At 47.3% G+C, this 22,216-nt stretch overlaps 1 protein-coding gene and 1 long non-coding RNA gene across 5 annotated transcripts in view; one reads left to right on the forward strand and one right to left on the reverse strand.

The window, feature by feature from the left end:
* The window catches only part of RBM19 (RNA binding motif protein 19), a 147,049-nt gene that overhangs the window by 66,299 nt on the left and 58,534 nt on the right, over positions 1-22,216 (reverse strand). The gene's annotated exons all lie outside the window — the stretch shown is intronic.
* Positions 1,948-13,299, forward strand: LOC125622760 (uncharacterized). Its single transcript, XR_007352795.2, has 3 exons — positions 1,948-2,563; positions 2,973-3,049; positions 13,032-13,299. It is a non-coding gene; the product is annotated as an uncharacterized LOC125622760 (long non-coding RNA).

Consider the following 22,216-nt stretch of genomic DNA (forward strand, 5'->3'; position numbering starts at 1 on the left):
GAAGGAGAATACAAATGAACATGGCCACACATGCGCCTCCTCAACACACACATTCCCCTGTGGTGCCTGCTGCTGTTGCCAATAAGCACCATCCTCCCTGTCACTGAGGCCTGTAACCTAGGGACCATCACTGACCCCTCCCCTTTCTTTTGCCTTACACAACCAGGCCATGTCTAAATCCTTCCTCCATAACATCTCAAGGTCCATCATCATCTTGCTGTCCACGCCCACAAAAGTCCTTTCCAGGCCCTCATCTCAATTACTGTACCCTCCTCCTCGCCGACACCCCTTGCCCCTCCCTCTCCCCCCTACCCCCATTCATACTCTTCACTCCGGCTCCATCACTCCATACCTGGATACCTCCACTGTGCCCTCGCTTTCCACCATGTTTAGTTCAAGCTTTTTGTCCTCACCATCAAACCCCTTTATAGTCCTCCTGCATTTATTTACCTGTTCTTTTCTATTATTGTGTTGCCCCTGTGACCTGCAGTCACTGCTGAACCAGCCTCAGCCTCGATGACCTGTCTGTCCATGTTTCCCACAACTATCTCTGTGCTTTCTTCCACAGCAGCCCCTAGGCCCCTACCCTTTCCTCTTTCAAATTTCCTTCAAGACCTACCTCTGCTGTGATGCCTACAAGAAAATCAGCCAAGAAATGCTGGCTCAGCAAAGCATGTTCTAACCCCAACTGCTCTGCATCTTTGCTGTGTCCTTTCATCCCATTCTCCATCTGAATAATATCTATTTCGACTGTAAGTTCTTCAGGGCAGGGAGCTTTTCTTCCTCTTTGCAAAGTATCTAGCATGCCTTTGGCACTACATAAATAACAGCGATTGTACTAGATGCTTCCATAATTTAGCCCTTTCACATTATACACTTCTGAAATGGTGTCATTATTCTTAGACCCTAGACACTGAGCAAAGATCAATCAGAATTAGTGCGATAAGCTGTTAGTCACTATCTAATCAAAGGAAACTCAGCTGAAAGACTCCAAAAAGGAAAGGGAGAGCATAATTTCACCACTGATCTATACAAATGGTTGCACAAGAGACTACATACAGTGCATCCCAAAAACAAGATGGTTAAAATAACGGTTGCAAGGAAGCACCCCGAGACCCCCCACCCCACCCAAATATAGATGCTAGAAAGCTCATCTCCCATTCCAAGTGAATCCAGTGCTGATTACATTGCAAAGTTTAGTCAAGAAAAGATTTAACGGTTTGCCAGTAACACGGGGCATTCTGGGCAATGAATGCAAAGTTCCCAAGGAGGCACAAGCACTGAGCTTCTCCCTTCACTGACCTGCAAAATGCTGTCTACAGCATCAGGCCTAAATTCTGCATCATCTGAGCAAAATTTAGTCTTCACTTGGCAATGATTTTCTTTCTTTTCTTTCTTTCTTTTCTTTTTTTTTTTTTTTTTTAATAAATCACCCCCAAATAGCAATTTGACAACAAACTATTCCTCGCCAGTCTCTGCTCCTGCACCGATTTACTGATTACAGAGGAATAATGGCCTCTTTTCTTTTTCCTCCTCCTTTTGGAACGAAGGACCCTGCCAAATAGTTTTGCCCCTGGGCTGAGTCGTGGTCAGTTCCACCCCCTACATGAGAGAGTTAATGAAATACACAGCAGAATGTTCCTCCCCCTCAGGTCTTCAGCTGACTCCAGTACAGCTAATCCCATTACAAGAAAATAACGTGGATAATTCAAGCTAATGAAATCGTTACAAGAATGTGGACAGCCAGAGGTGGACATTCAGAACCAATTTAACACTCTTTGGTGTCGTTATCCCCAGCACAGGAAATATCTGAAAGGAGGAAAAAGAAAAAAGCCCTCCTCTCTTGTTAGCTTAAATCCTGTTCGAGAGTTCAGGAATTAATCTGCCACATATCTTCCCTATTACTATTATCATCATCATCATCGTCTCCTTGGTAACCTCAGAAAATTAATGAATGAATGCAGGGGAAGGAGGGCAGGAATGGAGTAAAGCCTGCTGACATGCTGAAACAAGTCTGCCGCTCTTATGGCCAGTAGCCCTGGCTGAGCAATAAGGCAGGAGAAGGTTGTTGGAGGGACTTTCCAGCAGAACAGGCATGGGTCTGCACAGCTAAAGTAATCTTAAGAAGGGGCTACTCCCACAATAACCTCCCCAGGGGCGAATTTGAACACAAGGTTAATGTAATAGCTTCTCACCAGCTGACTTTGCCTACACTAGGCAATCCTGTTGGACAGGACACTGAATACTGACCACCACCTTTCACCCCCCAAACCAGTGTTACAAGCAGGTGTCCTCTTAGCATGGATGAGGAAGAGAACCCAGATGAGTGTGCTTCCCATGCATTATTAGATAGCACTTTTGTCTTCAAACTTGTTTGGCTTTTTGCTCACCCTACACCACAAGGCTTGTTTGGAGGCTTCTCCAACTAGTGCTGTGGAAAGGATTGTGTCAGGAGGCCAGAAACTGGGGGCATGCCTTGTGGAAGAGGGAAACGCTGGAGACAAAGCAAACAGATACTCCCCCCCTCCTTTATACAGAAGCGTCTTTACTAACGAAGGAAGAGGTAAGAGAAGTCTAGAACGACTGCACATGCCGTCTCAAACTGTGATCTTGCATGCTAAGCAGGCTGGACAGGGCCAGTATGGGATGGGAGACTTGCAAGTCGGGGGTTCTGCAAGAAATGGTGATGCTGATTCTGCATGGGGCACTCTTTCTTCTGAGTCAGCACTAAGCGAATGCCCTACAACAGTTTTGGGTGGCACTCTATCCTGGGGGTTCCATATTGTGTGTGTCATGGAAAATAGATGGCCCCACCTACTTATGGTCATTTATAGCCCATGGCACTTTTAACAGGAGTAGAATTGTTAGCCTTGGTGTCCAGGCCAAATTCCATCTTGCATAATAATTCTCTGCCTATTTAATCCCTTTGTAGTTTCAAATAGAAATGATACTTAACTTTTCTCCATTTCCAGACCTGCACTGTTGGATAGTGTTGGTATGCCCTACTGGACAACTGCCGTGTTCCAGCCCAGAAGGTGGAACTTCAGCAGTGAGTTAAATGATCCTGACTTATGCTGTATGTGCTTTGCAATCCCATTCAATGTATATAGTTCATTTCCCTGAAGATTCTAAGACTAGATTCAGTGAGACAGAGAAGTAGAGTTAGAAAACAAAAGTATTTTAGCTCGCAAGGCGACACCAAGCTTTCCAGGGAAGCAGACTACTCCACGAAATAATGGTAGCAGCTTGGAATGCCGTTTGGCTGGACCCTGTTTAAACATCCCATGGAAATGAAGAGTAGTTATCTTTAAAAGCCAGAGTTAATCTTTAGGGGTAGAGCTCAAGCAGATGCCAGTTTAGAGCTGTGCTAGCCCTTAATCAGCTGCAAAGTTTGATCTGTTAAATAATCCAATAGTTATAACATGAGAATGGACTTGTGGGTTCTATTCTAGACTGAGCCGCAGATTTGCTGTATGACCTTGGGAAAGTCACAACAGCCCTGTTGTTGGTGTTTGCCACCTGCAAAATAGGGATAATATTTACCAACCTCATGGAGCGGTGTGAGGCTTAATTCCTTAATTAATTAGTGCTAGCAGAGTGCATTGAGATAAAAAAAAAAAGGTGCAATGCAAATGCAAACATTTTCAAGGGGTAAAGAAAAATAATGACACACTCCAAATGGCCTGATGAGTTTTAAGACACAAGAGAGTGATTTTGGTTTGCAAACAAGGCAAACAGCCTCAAGCCCTGTGTGATTGAGAGAGAGAAAGGCTTCAAAATCAGCTGGTCAATTGGGGTTTTGCAGCCAAAGGGCACCTAACAGTTATTCTGTGGCACACACGTGGTCCAAACTAACACAGAAGGGAGTCAGCAGGAGGACTTTCCTTTCTATGCTAAAAGGAGAAGTGCCAGAGAGGGAGAGGGATAGGGGGTGGGTGGCGGGGCCCATGGGAAGTGCCCAGAATGAATGCCATGGTTAGATTTCTCAGGGTGCTCTCTTGCAAACGTGTCTAATTACAGCCAGACGGCGCTTTCGGCGCACCTGCCACAGCAACTGTTTATCTCGCCGACGAGTTAAAGAGCATCATTTGCAAAGTTCGCTAGGAAGGAAAGCCAATTATCATGTCGCCGGCTAGGCACAAAGCACGCTCGCGCTTTATCTCCCCGCTCGCGCTCCACAGCGCGGCAGAGGAGCCTTTCATGCTAATTTCTGCTGACTTCCCCCACCCCCCTGCTTCGCTCCTCCGTTTGGAAAACGATTCTACAGCTTCTCCGAGAACTGGCCCACCAGCGAACCTGTGAGACAGCAGAAGAGGGAGCAGGAGGTGGAAACAAACAAGCGTTGCTGCCAAAAACCAGACCTGTTCTCACGAGGTCGCTCTTCCACCCTGGACCCACTCCCTTTTCATCGCAAAAATTTTCAAACTTCCCCTGATGCAATGAGATGTCAAAAGGCAGCTGGATTAGGCCACCCCTGAATAAGGAGACTATGCGATATCATAATTAGAGTGGTCATTAGTGACACACGCAGCAGAAGGACTTGCAAATGAAGTGTGGCTTTCTCTCTCTCTTTTGAGCTTACTATGAATATAGGGAGAGGTGGGGATTTGTCAATGGGACCAGCTTGAAGTGGTAAAATAAAACGACATGCTGTGAACAGGTACAAAAAGAAAAAAAAGCTGCTGGTGAAGCGAGTAGGATGCAGGGAGTGAAGCTCCTGAGTGGGTGCTCTTTGCAGCTCTTCCAAAATCCTCTCTTCAGCCACTGCATAGGGTGGCACATTTCTTTCTGTTTAGCCTTGCTAGTCACATCTATCCCTGCGCACCCCTCTCACTGCCACTTTGCTGAGCTCATACCAGCCAGCAACTATTGTCTTGTCTTATTCTCACTTCTTTCCTTTTAAGGTACTGTCCCAAACCTACCTTTTCCCCCTCCTCACTCCCCCACCATCGTGCTCACATCCTTTCAGGCACTGGGGGGAGGGACAGCTCAGTGGTTTGAATATTGGCCTGCTTAAACCCAGGGTTGTGAGTTCAAACCTTGAGGGGGCCATTTGGGATCTGGGGCAAAAACTGGGGATTCATCCTGCTTTGAGCAGGGGGTTGGACTAGATGACCTCCTGAGGTCCCTTCCAACCGTGGTATTCTATGATTCTCTCCCTGTGATTCAGGATTCTAGCTCCATGGCTAAGAACCTTGGCTTTGTTCTTCTAGCACTAACTCTTTGCGTGTCTTGCCCTCTTGTCTTTTGACTGTCATGTCAAATCCCTTCTTTTCTTAATGCTCCTGCTAATGGGTTGATGTCTCTCCCCTTCCTCTGCTTGTCAGCCAATACTCTCCTCTCACATGGGACCACCAGTTGACTTATTTGTTTTCATTGTTGATTGAAGTTTTATTTCTGTGTCCTGCTACACCTTCCCACGCACTTGGGATTAAAGGCATCTGTATAGATCACGTGATGTCATGGCTGCCGGAGGGATGGAGCAAGCCCAGAGCTCAGCTTCAGGGTACAGGCAGAGCTAGGAAGCATGGCATACAACAGAAGAAATGCATACTGCATCTACAGCTAACAGAGGCGAAGTAGCTGCTTAGAGGATTAAGCACCAGCTTTTGTAGACCTGGATCCCCCCAAACCACAAGCAAAATCCCAGCAGGATAACTCGGTGTTTCCCAAGGGAGATAAGCCCGAGGTGGCTTTCAGTATTTGTTTAACACATTCATTATCATTAAGGCCCCACTTGAATCACAGGATGATTGTCAAATAATTGCATCTGAGTTGTGGACAAGCCACCGAAAATCGTTGAAAGTAATAATGGACAGATATTATCTGCAGTAATTTGGAAAAGCTGACAACTGCAGGAGCCCCGCCATGTGTGGAGTTGACAATGGGAGCTCCTGCTGTCAGCCACCTGGGGCAGAGAGTGGGAGCCCGGGGCTGAGAGTGGGGTCACCTGCTGTCGGCTGCCCGGGGCTGACAGCGGAATCCCAGGGCTGAGAGTAGGAGCCCCGCTGTGTGCAGGGCTGAGAAAAGGGGCTCCCGTTGTCAGCCGCCCAGGGCAGCAAGGGCTTCTGCTGTCAGCCCCCTCACACGCCTAGGTTCCCACTGTCAAAATTGTGAGGTGAGGTGGCTACAATGTAATTTGATAACTCACAAAGTGTCCCCTCTGCTTTTCAATAACATGTGATGCATACGGGATAGAAAGCTGTGGGTGGTTCTGCCTAATATATGACTCCACTGAAGTCAGTTTGACCCAATTCCTAAGTCTCTTCTCCCTTCACAGGATCCTACATGTTCAGGGCCCATCCGTATCTGAGAGACTTTTTTGGGGAGGAAAACTAACATACATTTCCAGTATATTAATCCATATATATCACCTCTCCTCCTCCTCCTCTGTTCTCCCATAGAGATTTAAATCCATCTGGGCACGGGCTCTGTTGTTGTTTTGCTCTGTGATCTAAACTTGGCATCTCTCCACCACCACCTCACTCTAGCATCACCTTCCAAATCATTAGCATAGAGAAACCCTGCTGTCCCAATACCCACCCACAGGTCTTATCCATGTGAACTGCATTTTCTGTGGTGCTCAAGGGCCACCATATGTGCTTCTTCTGAGTACTTATTGATCTGCTCTCAACACCTATATGAAATAGGTAACAATTACCCTCTTTTATAGAGGGGGAAACAGAGGCAGACATTTACCAAAGGCCACACTGGGATTTTGAAGCAAAGCCAGGATCAGAATCAGGACCCTGGTCTCCTTAGTACTAGTCCAGAACCCTCCCCACAAACCCATCCTTCCTCTCTCAAGAGCCCTCTAAGAAGCTAATCACTAGCATCGTTTCCCCTTGCTTAGACTGTTTTTAGAAATGTAACAAGCTTTTGCCCCTTACTCAGTTTATTTTCCTTAATGGTTGCTTATGAGGGATCTTATCAAAAGCTTTCCGAAATTCCCAGTAAATTAGTAATTAGGCAGGTTTTCAGAATGATAATTATGCCCTTCCATACCCCCGATGTATTATTTACCTGAGATGATGTACATAATTAGGGCTCTTCTTTGTAACTGGTATTACGGACACTAAATTCTCCTCCAGTCTATCGTGTAATTACACAGTTAGGCTGCATGCTAAACAGAATAAGCATAATTCCAAAAACTGGGCAAAAAAAATCCTCTTTCAGCCACACAGGGAAGGGGTTTAAAATGTCAATATCCCTCCATTTAACTCATTTTAAACAGGTGTTAGTATCAGGTTTGGCTTCTTAATTTTGTTTCATTTAATCCCACTTTGCGAGGTTTAATGTTAGTGCAAGATACTAAATTCCGTAAAGAGATTTACTTAAAGCTAGTTTTAAAGGGGCATTTCCTTTCTCAGGTCTGTACAGATTTGCAATGATTGTGGAAGAAGAATTGTATTGTCTTAAATTCTCTCTCTCTTCTCCCTCCCCGCACACTCTTTCTACCTTCCAAATAATGATTATTTTTCGACAGCTTCTCAGCTGCAGCTAGAGGAGAATGACAGACATAGACAGGTACAGTTGCCATGGTACAACTGTCACAGTACTTCAGCTCTACAGTGCTGGCTCCTACAGAATAATTTAACCAGCCATAGTGGCAGTAGGGAAGGTGGGAAATGATGGGTGGCTGAGGCCAAATAATCTAACTTTGCCTGCAGGAGAATCTAGTTCAAACCCCACCTTGGAAGATGCATGTTGGTGATCTCTGCTAGGTCCACAGAGGTAGTGACTAAGAGATCCCCAGTGGAATGTCTTTGGAATTAGAGAAGTACAGAAATGGATTAAATTGGAAGAGCTATAAAGCCTAGTTTGCCAGTATCACCACTTCTAAAAAAATATGCCACACAGCAAACTCCAAAGGTGTCTCTACACTGCAATTAAATACCTGTGGTTTTCCCGTGTCAGCTGACCTGAGCTGTAAAATTGCAGTATAGACACTCAGGCTGAAGTCCAAGCTCTGGGACCCTATGAGGGAGGAGGGTCCCAAAGCCCGAGCATCTACACTACAATTTTACAGCTCCGCAGCTGACAAGGACCAGTCACAGGTGTTTAACTACAGTGCAGACATACCCCAAGGTGCCAAGTTCTGCCCTCCGATACACAGATACAACTCCATCTTGGGTCACTAGGTGGTACCTACATGTGTGAACAGGAAGATCTATGATCTACTGCCCCAAACCATGCGAGACACTGTGTGTGGCTGAAGCCAAGTGAGAGCTCCACCCAGGCAGAGCATCCCACATGAGCTGGGGCTCTAGATTGTAATTCTACTTGTGCAGATCAACTTGCAGAAGCAGGGCCTCAGAGTTCAAAAGCACCAAGTCACCATGATAGTGGCACAAAGGCTCGACCACGCCTGAGATCTGAGTGCCCAACTCCCTTAGAAAACCCTCCCCTTGAAAATCCCACTCTAAATGTTTAAATTGCAGCCATGGTCAAAAATAATTTAAACTAAAAAAATAGCCGCCCCAGGAGAGCCCACTACAAATCTACTCTCCCATAGCCTTCTTCTGAATCAGTTTCAAAGGCAGACATTTAAATTCTCGGCTCCATGGAGGACATTAACTGAGAACACATTCTATTGTGCCTTGAGTGTCACCAAGAAAAGCCCCAACTATTTAGCCCGTGTGCTATATGAGTAAACAGAGTATCTGTTAGATACCAGGCTGAGATTATGGTGCTAGCAGCTGAAAGACATTCATTTCAGGTTCAGTTTTAGCAGACTGCATCTGATCTGATGGAGAATAAATACAGAGGCACCAGATATTATTTTTAGGCAGACACCTATCTGAACATAGCTACAATTTGCAAGAGAATTTCCATTCCTGTAAAGCTGCAAAATAACTTTAAAATAAATAATCTGGTTACTTTTGATCAGAACAGAGCAGCACACACAGATTAAGAAATGCAAATATATTAAAAATGAAGTTCAGACTAAGTGTCTCTGTTTTCATTATTTGAGTAAAATAACAATCATGAGATTCGAGTGTGGGGCATGGTCTCCAAAGAGAAGAAACTTCCACACCCACCTCTCAGGTCTTTTTAAAATTGGGACTGGACATAGTAGAACATGGAGTTAACATACCCTTTCAGAGTCTGATGAAATGAAAAAAACGAAATAACCGTTCAGACACAGAGTATTTTTCGTATTTGAATCTTGAATTTGGGTGTCCGTTTCCATCAAACACCACAAATAAAGCCTCGTGTCCAAGCATCTATTGGCTGTAGGTTGTCTCTCTTTATAAGCACCTTATTAAACATAAAACTGCAGTATACAAGAAAATGTTTACCTCCTTATTTGCGTATCAGCCCGAGGGATAATGATAGCAGAAGCGTGTACAGCCTTGGAAATAGCGGCACTACGCACAACGGAGTAGCTCAGCCTTCTTTTGCCAAATGGACACTGCAAATCTAGTAGTTCTCTCTTACGCTCCTGTAGATTTGCTTTGCAATCTCTGTAGTGATTCTCAAACTTTTGTACTGGTGACCCCTTTCACACAGCAAGCCTCTGAGTGCAACCCCCCATTATAAATTACAAACACTTTTTTTTAATATTTAACATTATTATAAATGCTGGAGGCGAAGTGGGTTTGGGGTTGGAGGTTGACAGCTTACGACCCCCCCACGCATAGGTTCACAGTGGTTCGCTAGAACCGGCTGTCCAATTTAGAAGCCTTTTTAGAACCGGTTGTCCCACGAGGGACAACCGGTTCTAAAAGGGCTTCTAAATTAAACAACCAGCCAAAAGTGGCACATTAGGCACTGACTCCATGGGTGCTCCGGGGCTGGAGCACCCACAGGGAAAATTTGATGGGTGCAGAGCACCCACCGGCAGCTCCCCGCCCCGCCCCCAGCTCACCTCCGCACCGCCTCCTCCCCTGAATGCGCCGCCCCGCTCTGCTTCTCCACCCCCACCCCGGCTTCCCGCGAATCAGCTGTTCGCGTGGGAAGCCTGGGAGGGCTGAGAAGCAGGCGGCAGCTTCGCACTCAGGCCCAGGGAGGCGGAGTGGAGGTGAGCTCGGGGAGGGGGAGGGGGGGGCGGGAGGGGGCACCCACGCCACAGCAGGTAACCCACCAAATAAGGCGCAGCTTTTGATGTGATCAGTGGGGGGAGCAGCAGCTCCTCCTGCTTCCCCCACAGCTACGCTCCCCCGCCCCTAGGGGGCGGAGGGACCTGCCAGATGCTTCCTGGGAGCTGCCTCAGGTAAGCACCGCCGGGACTCCCCAACTCGTCCCCCAGCAGGTCCCTCTGGCTCTTAGGGGTGGGGTGGGCACCCACTACGGTGGCCCACGAGACCCTCCTGCCCAGTTCTGGGGGCAGTCAGGGGACAGGGGTCGGGGGGGGGGGGGGGAGGGCGTCAAGGAATGCGGGGGTTGGATGGGGCAGGAGTCCTCAAGGGTGGGCCACGACCCCTTCGTGGGGTGAGGAGAGAACCAGTTAAGATTTTGGCAGCTCATCACTGCCCCCATGTAATAACCTTGTGACGCCCTGAGGGGTCATGACCCTCAGTTTGAGAACCCGCAATCTATGGTATGTATTCAGAATTTAAACATGCCATACCAACTTAAATCAGTTTTAAAGTAGAGTGAATAAATACTTTTGCCCATATGTTACATGACAGAACCTAGTTTTAAGAGTCTGTGTTTGCATTTGTAACAATCAGTTGATGTTGTGTTACTATAATAGAGCTAGTTAATTCTTTTAAGTGGGCTCTCGTCTATATTATGCACATGTACATATCTCACCCTGGTACAAGCCTATACAGACAAGTCGACAGGAAAAATCCTGCAGAAATATTTATTACCAGGCGAGGAAACATGGATGGTCTTGTGGTTTTGGCACTAGACGGGGACTCAGAAGATGTTGTTTCAGTTTCCACCCTTGCCACGGACTTCCTGTGTGACTTTGGGCAAACCACGTCTGTACCTCCGTTTCCCACCTGTAGACTAGGAACAGCATTTGCTTTCTCCACACTTTGTGCACTCTTCAGAGGGGGGACTGTGTCACTGTATGTACGTACAGTGGCAAGCACCATGGAGTCCTGATTTTTACGTGGAACAATACAGTAATTCAAAGGAATAACAAACAATGGTTACTAGCATGAGCGGTTCCATTCATGAGCCTTATCCTCATTTACGCTACACTGCTGTGCAGGCGTAAAAGGGTCTTACATGTAATTTATGCGAATGTTAAGGGCCCTTTATACTACCAGAGCAGAGTAAATGGGCCGTTATGTACAGGAGAATAAGGCCCAGTGTTTGAAGGAGAGTATCCTACATTTTAAACTCAGATTAGTCTAATAAACTGTTGCAAATTGACATCGCCATTTAATGTTTAGAGTAATCACATGATAAAAGCATAGCTTAATTGCACCACCAAAATTGTGTTCTTTGCACTTGTGTGTTTACTAGAATTCCTGCGTGCTTTGAATTTGGTGCATAGGAAGTCCGTCCACTTTGATCATGTAACACTAGATTCTTTTAGTGTAGTGTAGTGTAAATTCTTTTAGATTTTTCATGCTGTCTGGAGGGGAAGAGGAAAAATGGTTTATTCCTTGATCAGGTATTAATTTAGTACAATTCCACAGTAGTTCAGTATAGATTTCAAGAATGTACAAATGGGATTTACTCAAGCAAAGCTGTACCTATCCACAGCTCTCTTAAATATGGTCCCATTGTATTGGCATGCAATATATTGTAAGCAGAGCGAACCCGTGTAATAGCAGCTGTGAACCCTGGCCACGTAACCTCACTAATTTAATAAATAGACATTGACGAGACTAAGTGGCTGTTTAGATGGCTTTACCACCCTCTTCCATTTCTCCCCCTCCCAACTAAAAGCCTCTTAAATAAAACAAATTAAACCACACACACAAAAAAACCCACCACATTGCCTGAGCATTTTATGGCTCCATTCTTCAGCAGGAGCCAGAAAAATGCAAATGAATCCAGAGACCACAGAACAGCTCACTGAAGACTCAGAACGTTGTACGGGGACGTGTGTTTTGGTTCCCTTTCTCCCCCCCCCCCCGCTAAAACATCTGTAATAATATTCAGCACAATGCCATAGGTGTCTGCAACCAATCAGAGGCGATGGCAGACGCTTGCACCTTGCTGACAGGTGCTGTCAAAATAGCCTTGCAGTCACAGGCTGGATGATAATGTGAAAATGAGATACAAATGAGGGGCTATCAGAGAGGGGTGGGATCAATGTTCTACTCAGTCCAGTAGCACTGCACACTCAGACAAATTCAAGAGAGAGATGTAACACACTCAAGTCCTATAAGAAGGGAGGAAAGAAAAGGATACCCCAAAATAAACTGCAATGTTTTAAAGAGACATGCCTATAAAGGGAGAGTGGAATTCACCTTTTCTAAGCGGCAAACACTTTATTAAACACCACCTTGTGTTTATAAGCTGCATTTTCAGACCCAAAAGCACTTAAAGCTAGTGTACGCTACAGAGATCTTTTCCCTTGCTGAAATGCAGCCACTTCTGGGGTGGGACAAAACAGCTGTTTTGTGCCAGGAATGTATCTATATTATTTTGAGAGTTAGGAAGGAGAATAACTTCTCCCAACTGAAATTGCAGGGAAAATGTAGGGATATAGGATGCAATTATCCAAAGCTATAAGTGGGCTAAGTCAACATGGGGCTCCCATTCCTACAGCTGTGAAAGGGTGAAGAAGTCTTCAGGCTTACAGTTCCAAATATAGGCACCTACACTGATTCTCACAAAATATGCATACACCTAGATAAGTACCTGTCTGTGCACCCAGTTGCCAGGGTTGCAGGCAAAAAAGAGTTACATTTTAGATTTTAAAGATCACAAGCAGTCGTGGTCTGGGTTTTATGTTTCACCTGAAACACAGACTTTGAATAACGTGTCAGAAATAGGTTGACTCAGAGCAGAATAGATTCATAGATTACAGGGACAGAAGGGACCATTGTGATCATCTAGTCTGACCTCCTGTTACTCCTGGGAGAATTCGCACGCACAGAATTTTTTCTTCTCTGCAGGAAATACATTCTGCTGGAGAGGTGCTACAGTTACACCTTTTACCCAGCAGGGGCTGCTGTGGCATCAGGACAAAGGGCAGCTGGTCCAGGGCAGGAGCAGCCCCAGATTCAGCTAGGGAAGAGAAGAAGCTGCATTCTTCACAGCGCCCTGCCTGTGGGGCCAAGTTAGGAGGCATGGCACATGTGAGGATGGCCATCGTGGGGCATATGGCTTTCGGGGGGGTCACAGACTGTGGTCCAGAAGGGCTAGTGAGGGGGTTGAATAGGAGTCGGGATGCAGGGACAAATGGGAGTGGGTGGCTGAGTGGGGATGCAGGGCCACATGGGGTCTGAGGGTGGCTGAGTAGGGGGTATGGAAAATACATTTCTGTATTGTAGTTGAAATGAACTATTACTCCAAGTTCTGTATTAATATGCCTAGTAAGGAATCTCTCTGTCAAAAAACATTTCCTGAATCTTTTTTATTGTCTGTATTGTTACAGACATACTTGCTGACAGGTATTTTGAAATAAAGTACCAAAATAATTGAACCTGTTGTGATTATACTGTGTTATTTTGACAAATAAAATACGCAGAATTTTAAAATATTGTGCACAGAATTTTTAATTTTTTGGCACAGAACTCCCACAGGAATATCCTGTGTAACAGCCCCAGGACTTCCCTGAACTAATTCCTCTTTGAACTGGAGCATCTCTTTCAGGAGAACATTCAGTCTTGATTTTAAAATTGCCAGTGATGATGAATCCATAATAAGATTAAGTTGTTCCAATGCTTAATTAACCACCTCTGTTAAAAATCTGCATCTTACTTCCACTCCGAGTACATGAAGTTTCCCCAAGAAGACTGGTTTTAGGTTTGAACAAGTGTGGTTGCCCCATTAAAATAAATTAAGAGTATTGCGCTAACAAAGCGATCCTTAAGCAAACAATCTGCAGCCTTCTGAACTTCAGCTGGAGAAGACCTAGATCAGGGATGACTTCAGGAAGCAGTGTATGGTCTGGTTAATTCAGTTCTAAATCTATGTGCTGCAGATGACGAACTGGGTCACAACTAGGGGTCCCCACAGCTATTTGGATTATGGTAGTGCCCACAGTATACAACACACTGTACACAGATGAAGAGCTTGCAATCTAAAGAAAGTGGGCAAGTCTTCTTGGAGCAGCCTAAGTCATAGGAGAGAAGTGTTTGGGGGGGGGGGGGAACCCTTAATCCTAGATGCTTGGAGCAACAAGGTAGTAGTGTTTGTCACTTATGTAGGGCTTTTTCCACAGACTTCAAAGCATTTTACAGAAGTGCATATTCTTATGTAACAAATGGGGAAACTGAGGCATGGGGCTGTGATGTGACTTGTTCAGTCAAGTGGAAAGTCAGTCAGAAGGCGAGGAAGAGAACTTGGGTCTCCCAACACCTAGTTTGGTGCTCTATCAACTGGACAATGCTACCTCCCTAATATACATAACATCTGCTCACGATGTCTAGGGAAAGAGGGACTGAAGACAGTAACTTGTCTTTTAAGAAGAGGCTTTCTAGAGGAACTGGCATGTGCACGGAGGAGCAACGAGTCAGAAAGGTTGACTCTCTTCAAGCAGAGTATCTTTTAAGGTTGGACAGTTCCTTTAATCTTCATCTGGAAACAGTCCTACAGAATTGTTCACACAATAAGAGAAGGAAGCTGGCAAGAGCTGGCAGCCTCACACAGTTCAAATGTAACCCTGCAAACCTTGCTGATGAGTTTTTATATAGTATTCCTGCAAATAGTCACTGCTTGAAAAGCTAACAATAAGCACAGTGTACCAACAAAGGTCTCTTCCTAGGGTATTATTTGGAGCAACTGTACCTACACTGGGCCCAACTTTCACTGTACCCATGAAAATGCAGATTCAGAGTCAGGGAGCTCAACAAGGGATTAAAAAGGAACAGAAGGCAAAAGGCTCCTGGTCTCCATTTTCAAAGAAACTGAGCACTTGCAGCTCCAACTCGAGTTTTGGGAGCTCCACACCTCTAAAAAAATATCTGGCCCGGTGAGTCTATATGCAGCTCCTCTAAGCTCTCAAAGCTGAGTGTTTTACATTACACATCTTTACTGCGCAGAACCTCAGACACAAGCTGCATCCCAATGAACTTTACAGTGGGGTTTTTTAAACACAGGATAAAAACAAAAGGGAGAGGAACATTAAGCAGCATTGGCGAGAGAGGAGAAGGTTTGCAGATGAGGCCAAGGGGATAGCTGAGTGGTCTAAGCTCCAGCTCTGAAGTCCCTAGAGCCACAACCCTTTCTTCTTCTGAGATGGGTAAATTAAAGTTTCCCAGGAAAGGCTCTTTTCAGACAGTAAAAGGCCAAGGCCATGATCTTTGCTTTGATGGACATGGAGATGCCACGAACTTGAGAATTTTGGACTTAAATTTTCAGCTCCTCCACTGTTGTACAACACGCTGCAAGCTTGGCTGATGCCCTCTGCTCCAGACGTGGCTGTACCCCCTCACTGCTGTTAAATATACAGTTAGGAAAATGCTGTGGGATCCCTTCAGGATGAAAAGGTATTACATAAAATACAAGACAGTGTATTAGGAGAGGGGATGAAGACTCAAAGGCAGAGATCCAGCTCCAGATGACTGGAAGTTGAAAGCTCTTGCACCAACAGAGCCGGAGTAGGTGAAGGGACTGAAAGGAGGTAAGCAGGGGACGGGCCCATGGAAGATTTTTAAAATGGGAGAGTAATTTATAGACACAGCCTGACTGTATGTCTGCCCCCTGCCATTGCAAGAATCCTCCCAGTCACAGATGGCAATTGCATGTAAAGAAGGCTTTTACCAAAGTCCAACATGTAACAACTTCCTCATTCCTTACAGGTAGTACAGTTTCCTCCCACCCTTCTCCTGTGCCGCGGTTTGCAGAGTAGACCTGCCTGCTGCAGCAGACCTAATTTCATGAGGTTTTTGTGCAAGCAGCGGGGTGGAAAATGATCATCAGGGGCCATCATGTGGAGACGTGCCCCTCCCGTTTCCTAGATCCAGCCTCCCTCCCCCAGAACCCAGGCAGCCTGAACATGCTGGGCCAGTGCTGTACCAGAGAGAGGCTACCAATGATCATTCCAAATACCAACCGTTCTGAAGCGAGAGCGCTCTCTGTTCCCATCCCATCACAGCTCCCGCCTTCCCAGACACTGATGAGCAAGACAGCGCAGTCCTGCGTGACAGCGTGAAATTAATACGATTTTGGGGAAAGTTGGCAATGAATAATGAGCATCTGAAATACCTTAATTCCACCCCTTGCTTCCACTTTAACCCCTTTGCTGCTGGCTTGCCACTCTGGCATGTATGTGGGCTTAAGGTGCAAACAGTGGCAATTCTGTAGGGAAGCAGCTCTGAAGATGCAGTTGGCTCCATGTAAGCAATTGTATTGCAGAGTACGTTTTTTTCAAAGGCCAGATTACACTAGAAGCAGTTGGGCCTGGTATGAGGAGGTGCTCTGATCGCACCCTGGGCTTTGGAGTACAGGAGTCCCTGGACTGACCTCTTCTTCCAGCCTAAGTGGTGGAGCTCAGATGAATCACACAAAGGAATGAATCCCCATGCAAGGGAACTAGAAACCATGAGGCATTTGCCCCTTCCTCTAACCCCCGGGTCAAGTCAGAAAATGCCCCTGCTAGACTGTCCAGAATAAAGGGTTAGATCATTGCCTCATATCATAAAGGGTAGCAGAAAAGACCTCACAGCCAGGACACAGGGATGAAGCAATTGTGCAAAAGCCAAGAAGGGCCCCAACCCAAGGGGAGTGGAGAGGATATTCTAAAAGACACTCCACTCTTATCTAGAGCTTTTCATCACTAGATCTCAAAGCACTTTACAAAGGAGGTCAGTATCTTTATCCCCATTTTACAGAGGTGAAAACTGAGGCAAAAAGAGGGGAAAGTGACTTGCCCAAAGTCACCCAGCGGCACGGCCAGGAATAGGTCTCTCAAGACCCAGTGCAGTTCTCTATCCACTAGACCCTGTCTCACTCCTTCCTCTAAGCAGTATACTTGTACTGTTCCACTGGCAGGCACTGGCTGTTACATACCCTTATCCACTGTGACAGGGTCGGGCCAGATGGCTTCAGGAGAGTAATAGAAGGCAGATATATTAGCCCCAGGTTAAGTAGGTCTCTTTTCCCTGGGTAAGGTAACAGGGAAGGTTCTAGAACAATCAGGAACCTTCTGGAGACAATTAAGACAGACAGGCTGATTAGAACACCTGCAGCCAATCAAGAAGCTGCTAGAATCAATTAAGGCAGGCTAATCAGGGCACATGGGTTTAAAAAGGAGCTCACTTCAATTTGTGGTGTGCGTGTGATGAGCTGGGAGCAAGAGGTGCTAGGAGCTGAGAGGGAGAACGTGGGCTGTTGGAGGACTGAGGAGTACAAGCATTATCAGACACCAGGAGGAAGGTCCTATGGTGAGGATAAAGAAGGTGTGGGGAGGAGGCCATGGGGAAGTAGCCCAGGGAGTTGTAGCTGTCACACAGCTGTTCCAGGAGGCACTCTAGACAGCTGCATTCCACAGGGCCCTGGGCTGGAACCCGGAGTAGAGGGTGGGCCCGGGTTCTCCCAAACCTCCCAACTCCTGGTCAGACACAGGAGAAGTTGACCTAAACTGTGGGTTCATGAAAACGGCCAAACTGAGGGCTACCGTGAAGCTCCAAGGCGAGCAAATCCGCCAACAAGCGCAAGATCCACCAAGGTAGAGGAGGAACTTTGTCACAACTGGTGTGAGCAGTGGGATCTGGTGTGCGCAGCGGAAGAAGGAGGGTGTTGGGGGGGTGGGGGAAGGAGAGGGTTTATTTTTTTTTCTCACCACAATGGAGGAGGTAGTGCGGGCACTGATACAAGCCACGGCTGCCCAGCAGGAGGCTACTCGTGTCCAGGCAGCTGCCCAATAGGAGGCAATGCGGCTACAGCAAGAGACTAATCGCCTGCTGACGGACCAGGCTGCTCAAGACCGGGCTATGTTGCGGGAACTGGTAAACCACGTAAAGGCCCTTACAGAGCTGAACCGTGGTCATGATGGGACGCAGATCATGCGGGCCAGCAACTGGCTGCAGAAAATGACGGGGGAAGATGATGTAGAGGCATACCTCCTGGCCTTTGAGAGGACAGCCCTGCGGGAGGCTTGGCCCCAAGAACAGTGGTCTGGCATCCTTGCTCCATTCCTGTGTGGGTAGGCCCAGAAGGCCTACTATGATTTGCCTGAAGAAGCTGCGGTAGACTACCCACAGCTGAAAGCAGAGATCCAGGCCAGATCTGGGGTAACAACCACAGTGCGGGTCCAGTGATATCATGAGTGGAGGTAGCAGGAAAACAAAACCCCACGGTCCCAATTATATGACCTCATCCATCTTGCATGAAAGTGGTTACGAACTGAGTCCCGGAGGAGATACTAGAAGTTCTTGTCATCGACCGGTACGTGAGAGGACTACCGCCAGACCTCTGCGCCTGGGTAAGCCAGAACGAACCCTCCACCTACAACGAGGTTGTCATGCTGGCAGAAAGGCGAAGGACGGCGAGGGAGCTGACCCATAATCTATGAATCTATTCTGCTCTGAGTCAGTTAAGGAGGAAGCACCCTGGGTTAAACTAGCAGCACCAAGCCCTAGAGCTCGGGTGATTGGGCCACCAGGAGAGCACAGGTGCAAAAAGAGGGGGGCTGAAGGCCCACCAGAAGCCACAAAGAGTCGGAGCACTGGGGGGGGGGGGAAGAGGATCGTGATGTTAGACTGCCCAAACCAAGAGACTGGGGAATGCCTAGGGCTCCATACAGATGTTACGCCTGCGGGGAGTGGGGACACATAGCTGCACAGTGTCCCAATGCCAAGGAGCCTATGCAGTGTAACCTGGGAAATGGGGGAGACCCATGCACCCTAATCCACCTTGTGGGGGTCTCACTAACCCCACATATGTACACCAGACCAGTGATGCTAAATGGGGTAGAGACCACAGCACTGATTGATTCGGGGAGTGCTATCACGCTTGTCTTGGGGAAGCTCGTGAAGCGTAGTCAGCTGCTGTGGGCTAAGCGTACAGGGATAACATGCTTCTATGGGACAGTTGGTTATTACCCCACCATCCCAGTAAAAATCAAGATTCAGGGGAACACTACTGAGGTAGCAGCAGGTGTAGTCCCTAAACTCCCATACCCGGTGCTCATAGGGAGTGACTTCCCAGGGTTTGGAGACTTACTCCCGGTAGGGGAATTGCAGAAAGGGGGAAGCCCTGAAAGTAGTGAGGCATCCACAGTAGACTGTCAACCCCCAACCTTCTCTGAAATATCCCCAGATTTGTTCTCCACTCCCAGACAGCGTAGAAAGACAAAAAGGGAAAGAAAGGCAGCTAAGGCCTTGGGAAACCGAATACTGGCCCAAAGCCAGAGGGTCGCTCTCGTAGGAAGGTGGACCAGAGCAGCTGAAAAGGAGGCCACCCAGGAGGGAGAAGCACCCGAGTGTGGCCCCCACCCTAATGCCCCTGAACCAGTAGAGGCAACAGAGACTGGTCCCCTAGATCTCGGGCAGATTAGCTCCGGGAGAGGAAATTTTGTACAGGACCAGGCTGAAGACCCATGGTACGACAACATTAGGAAGGAGGTGACCGAAATAGATGGGGTCCCCGTGGAAGGGAAAACCCAGGAGACCAGGACCCTACTTCATAATGAAGAAGAATCTCTTATACTGGGTTGCACCAGTACAGGGGCAGAAGGTACAGAAGATCCTAGTACCTCAAAAACACCAGAATGCAGTATTAAGTCTGGCCCATAGTCATCTTTTGGGGGGGCATTTGGGGGTAGAGAAGACCCTGGCACAGGTCCTGCGATGATTCTTCTGGCCCGGAGTTCATGAAGAAGTGCGGAGGTACTGTGCGTCCTGCCCGGAGCGTCAGCTGCACAATCCCCATCCCTACTTGAGGGCACCTTTAGTACCCCTTCCCATCATAGAGGTCCCCTTCGAGTGAATAGCCATGGGTCTAGTGGGACCCCTGGAGAAGACAGCCCGGGGCCACCAATATATACTTGTCATTCTGGATCAGGCTACTCGCTACCCAGAAGCCGTCCCCCTGCGGAACACGGCCTCTAAAACGATAGCTGAAGAGTTGGTGGGGATCTTTGCCCAACTGGAGCTACCAAAGGAGATATTAACAGACCAAGGTACCCCATTTATGTCAAAGCTAATGAAGGAGCTCTGTATGCTGCTTCATATACATACCCTGAGAACTTCAGTCTATCATCCACAGACTGATGGGCTGGTAGAAAGGTTTAACCGAACCCTCAAGGCAATGATAAGGAAAGTGGTAAGTCAGGATGGGAAGGATTGGGACACCCTACTACCCTACCTTATGTTTGCAATCTGGGAGGTATCTCAGGCCTCAACTGGGTTTTCCCCCTTTGAATTATTATATGGACGCCACCCCCGTGGCATACTAGATATTGCAAAAGAAATCTGGGAAGAGGAACCCAATGAGGGGAGAAATATAATTGACCATGTGTTGCAGATGTGAGAACAGACAGCCCAGGTCACCCCTATTGTATGGGAACATTTGGAAAAGGCGCAGGAGGCCTAGCGAACTCATTACAATCACCAGACAAAAATCTGACAGTTCCAACCAGGGGATCGGGTGATGGTGTTGGTACCCATGGCAGAAAGCAAGCTTTTGGCCCAATGGCAGGGCCCTATGAGGTGGCTGAACCCATGGGAGAAGTAACCTACAAGGTGCGGCAGCCAGGATGTCAGAAACAAGAACAAATTTATCACATTAACCTCTTAAAGCCTTGGTACCAACGAGAGGCGATCCAGGGAAATAACATGCAGGAGCAGACCAGGATATCCACTGATCTGACACCAAACCAGAAGGAGGAGGTAACTGAGATGATCAACCAATACCAGGATGTGCTTTCAACCAAACCAGGTTGGACCACCGAAGCATATCACCACATTATCACAAACCCTGGGGCAAAGGTAACTTTAAGGCCCTATTGGGTCCCAGCGGCAAAAAGGGAGGAGATCAAGGCAGAGGTAAAAAGGATGTCATCGAAGAGTCAAAGAGTCCCACAGTCAGTGGTCAAGCCCGATTGTGTTGGTGCCCAAACCGGATGGCACCACTAGGTTTTGTAATGACTTTCGCCGGCTGAATGAGATATCCAGATTCGATGCATACCCCATATCGATGAGTTAGTTGACCACCTGGGCAATGCTCGATTTTTGACCACTCTTGATTTAACAAAAGGATACTGGCAGATTCCCCTTGCCAAAGATGCGAAAGAAAAGATGGCACTCTCTACACCAGAGGATCTGTTTCAATATACTCTTCTTCCTTTTGGACTGCATGGGGCACCTGCCACCTTCCAGCGTCTTATGGACAAGCTCCTTCTGGGACAACAGTTTACCCTTGTGACCAACCATGCACCCCTCCAGTGGATGCAGCGAAATAAAGAGAAGAACGCAAGGGTGACCAGATAGTTCCTGTCCCTACAACCTTTCCAATTCACCATACAACACTGGGCTGGAAGCCATCATGGGAATGCAGATGGCTTGTCAAGAGTACACTACCTGACGTCCCAAGTTGCCCAACCCCGTAGTGTTGAGCGGGGGGAATATGTGACAGGCTCGGGCCAGATGGCTACAGGAGAGTAACAGAAGGCAGATATATTAGCCCCAGGTTAAGTAGGACCATTTTCCCTGGGTAAAGTAACAGGGAAGGTTCCAGAACAAACAGGAACCTTCTGGAGACAATTAAGACAGACAGGCTGATTAGAACACCTGCAGCCAATCAAGAAGCTGCTAGAATCAATTAAGGCAGGCTAATCAGGGCACATGGGTTTAAAAAGGAGCTCACTCCAATTTGTGGTGTGCGTGTGATAAGCTGGGAGCAAGAGGTGCTAGGAGCTGAGAGGGAGAACGTGGGCTGTTGGAGGACTGAGGAGTACAAGCATTATCAGACACCAGGAGGAAGGTCCTATGGTGAGGATAAAGAAGGTGTTGGGAGAAGGCCATGGGGAAGTAGCCCAGGGAGTTGTAGCTGTCTCACAGCTGTTCCAGGAGGCACTCTAGACAGCTACATTCCACACGGCCCTGGGCTGGAACCCGGAGTAAAGGGTGGGCCCGGGTTCCCCCCAAACCTCCCAACTCCTGGTCAGACACAGGAGGAGTTGACCTGGACTGTG

This window comes from Caretta caretta, chromosome 15 (genome assembly GCF_965140235.1).
Source record: "Caretta caretta isolate rCarCar2 chromosome 15, rCarCar1.hap1, whole genome shotgun sequence".
In the NCBI taxonomy this organism is placed as follows: Eukaryota; Metazoa; Chordata; order Testudines; family Cheloniidae; genus Caretta; species Caretta caretta.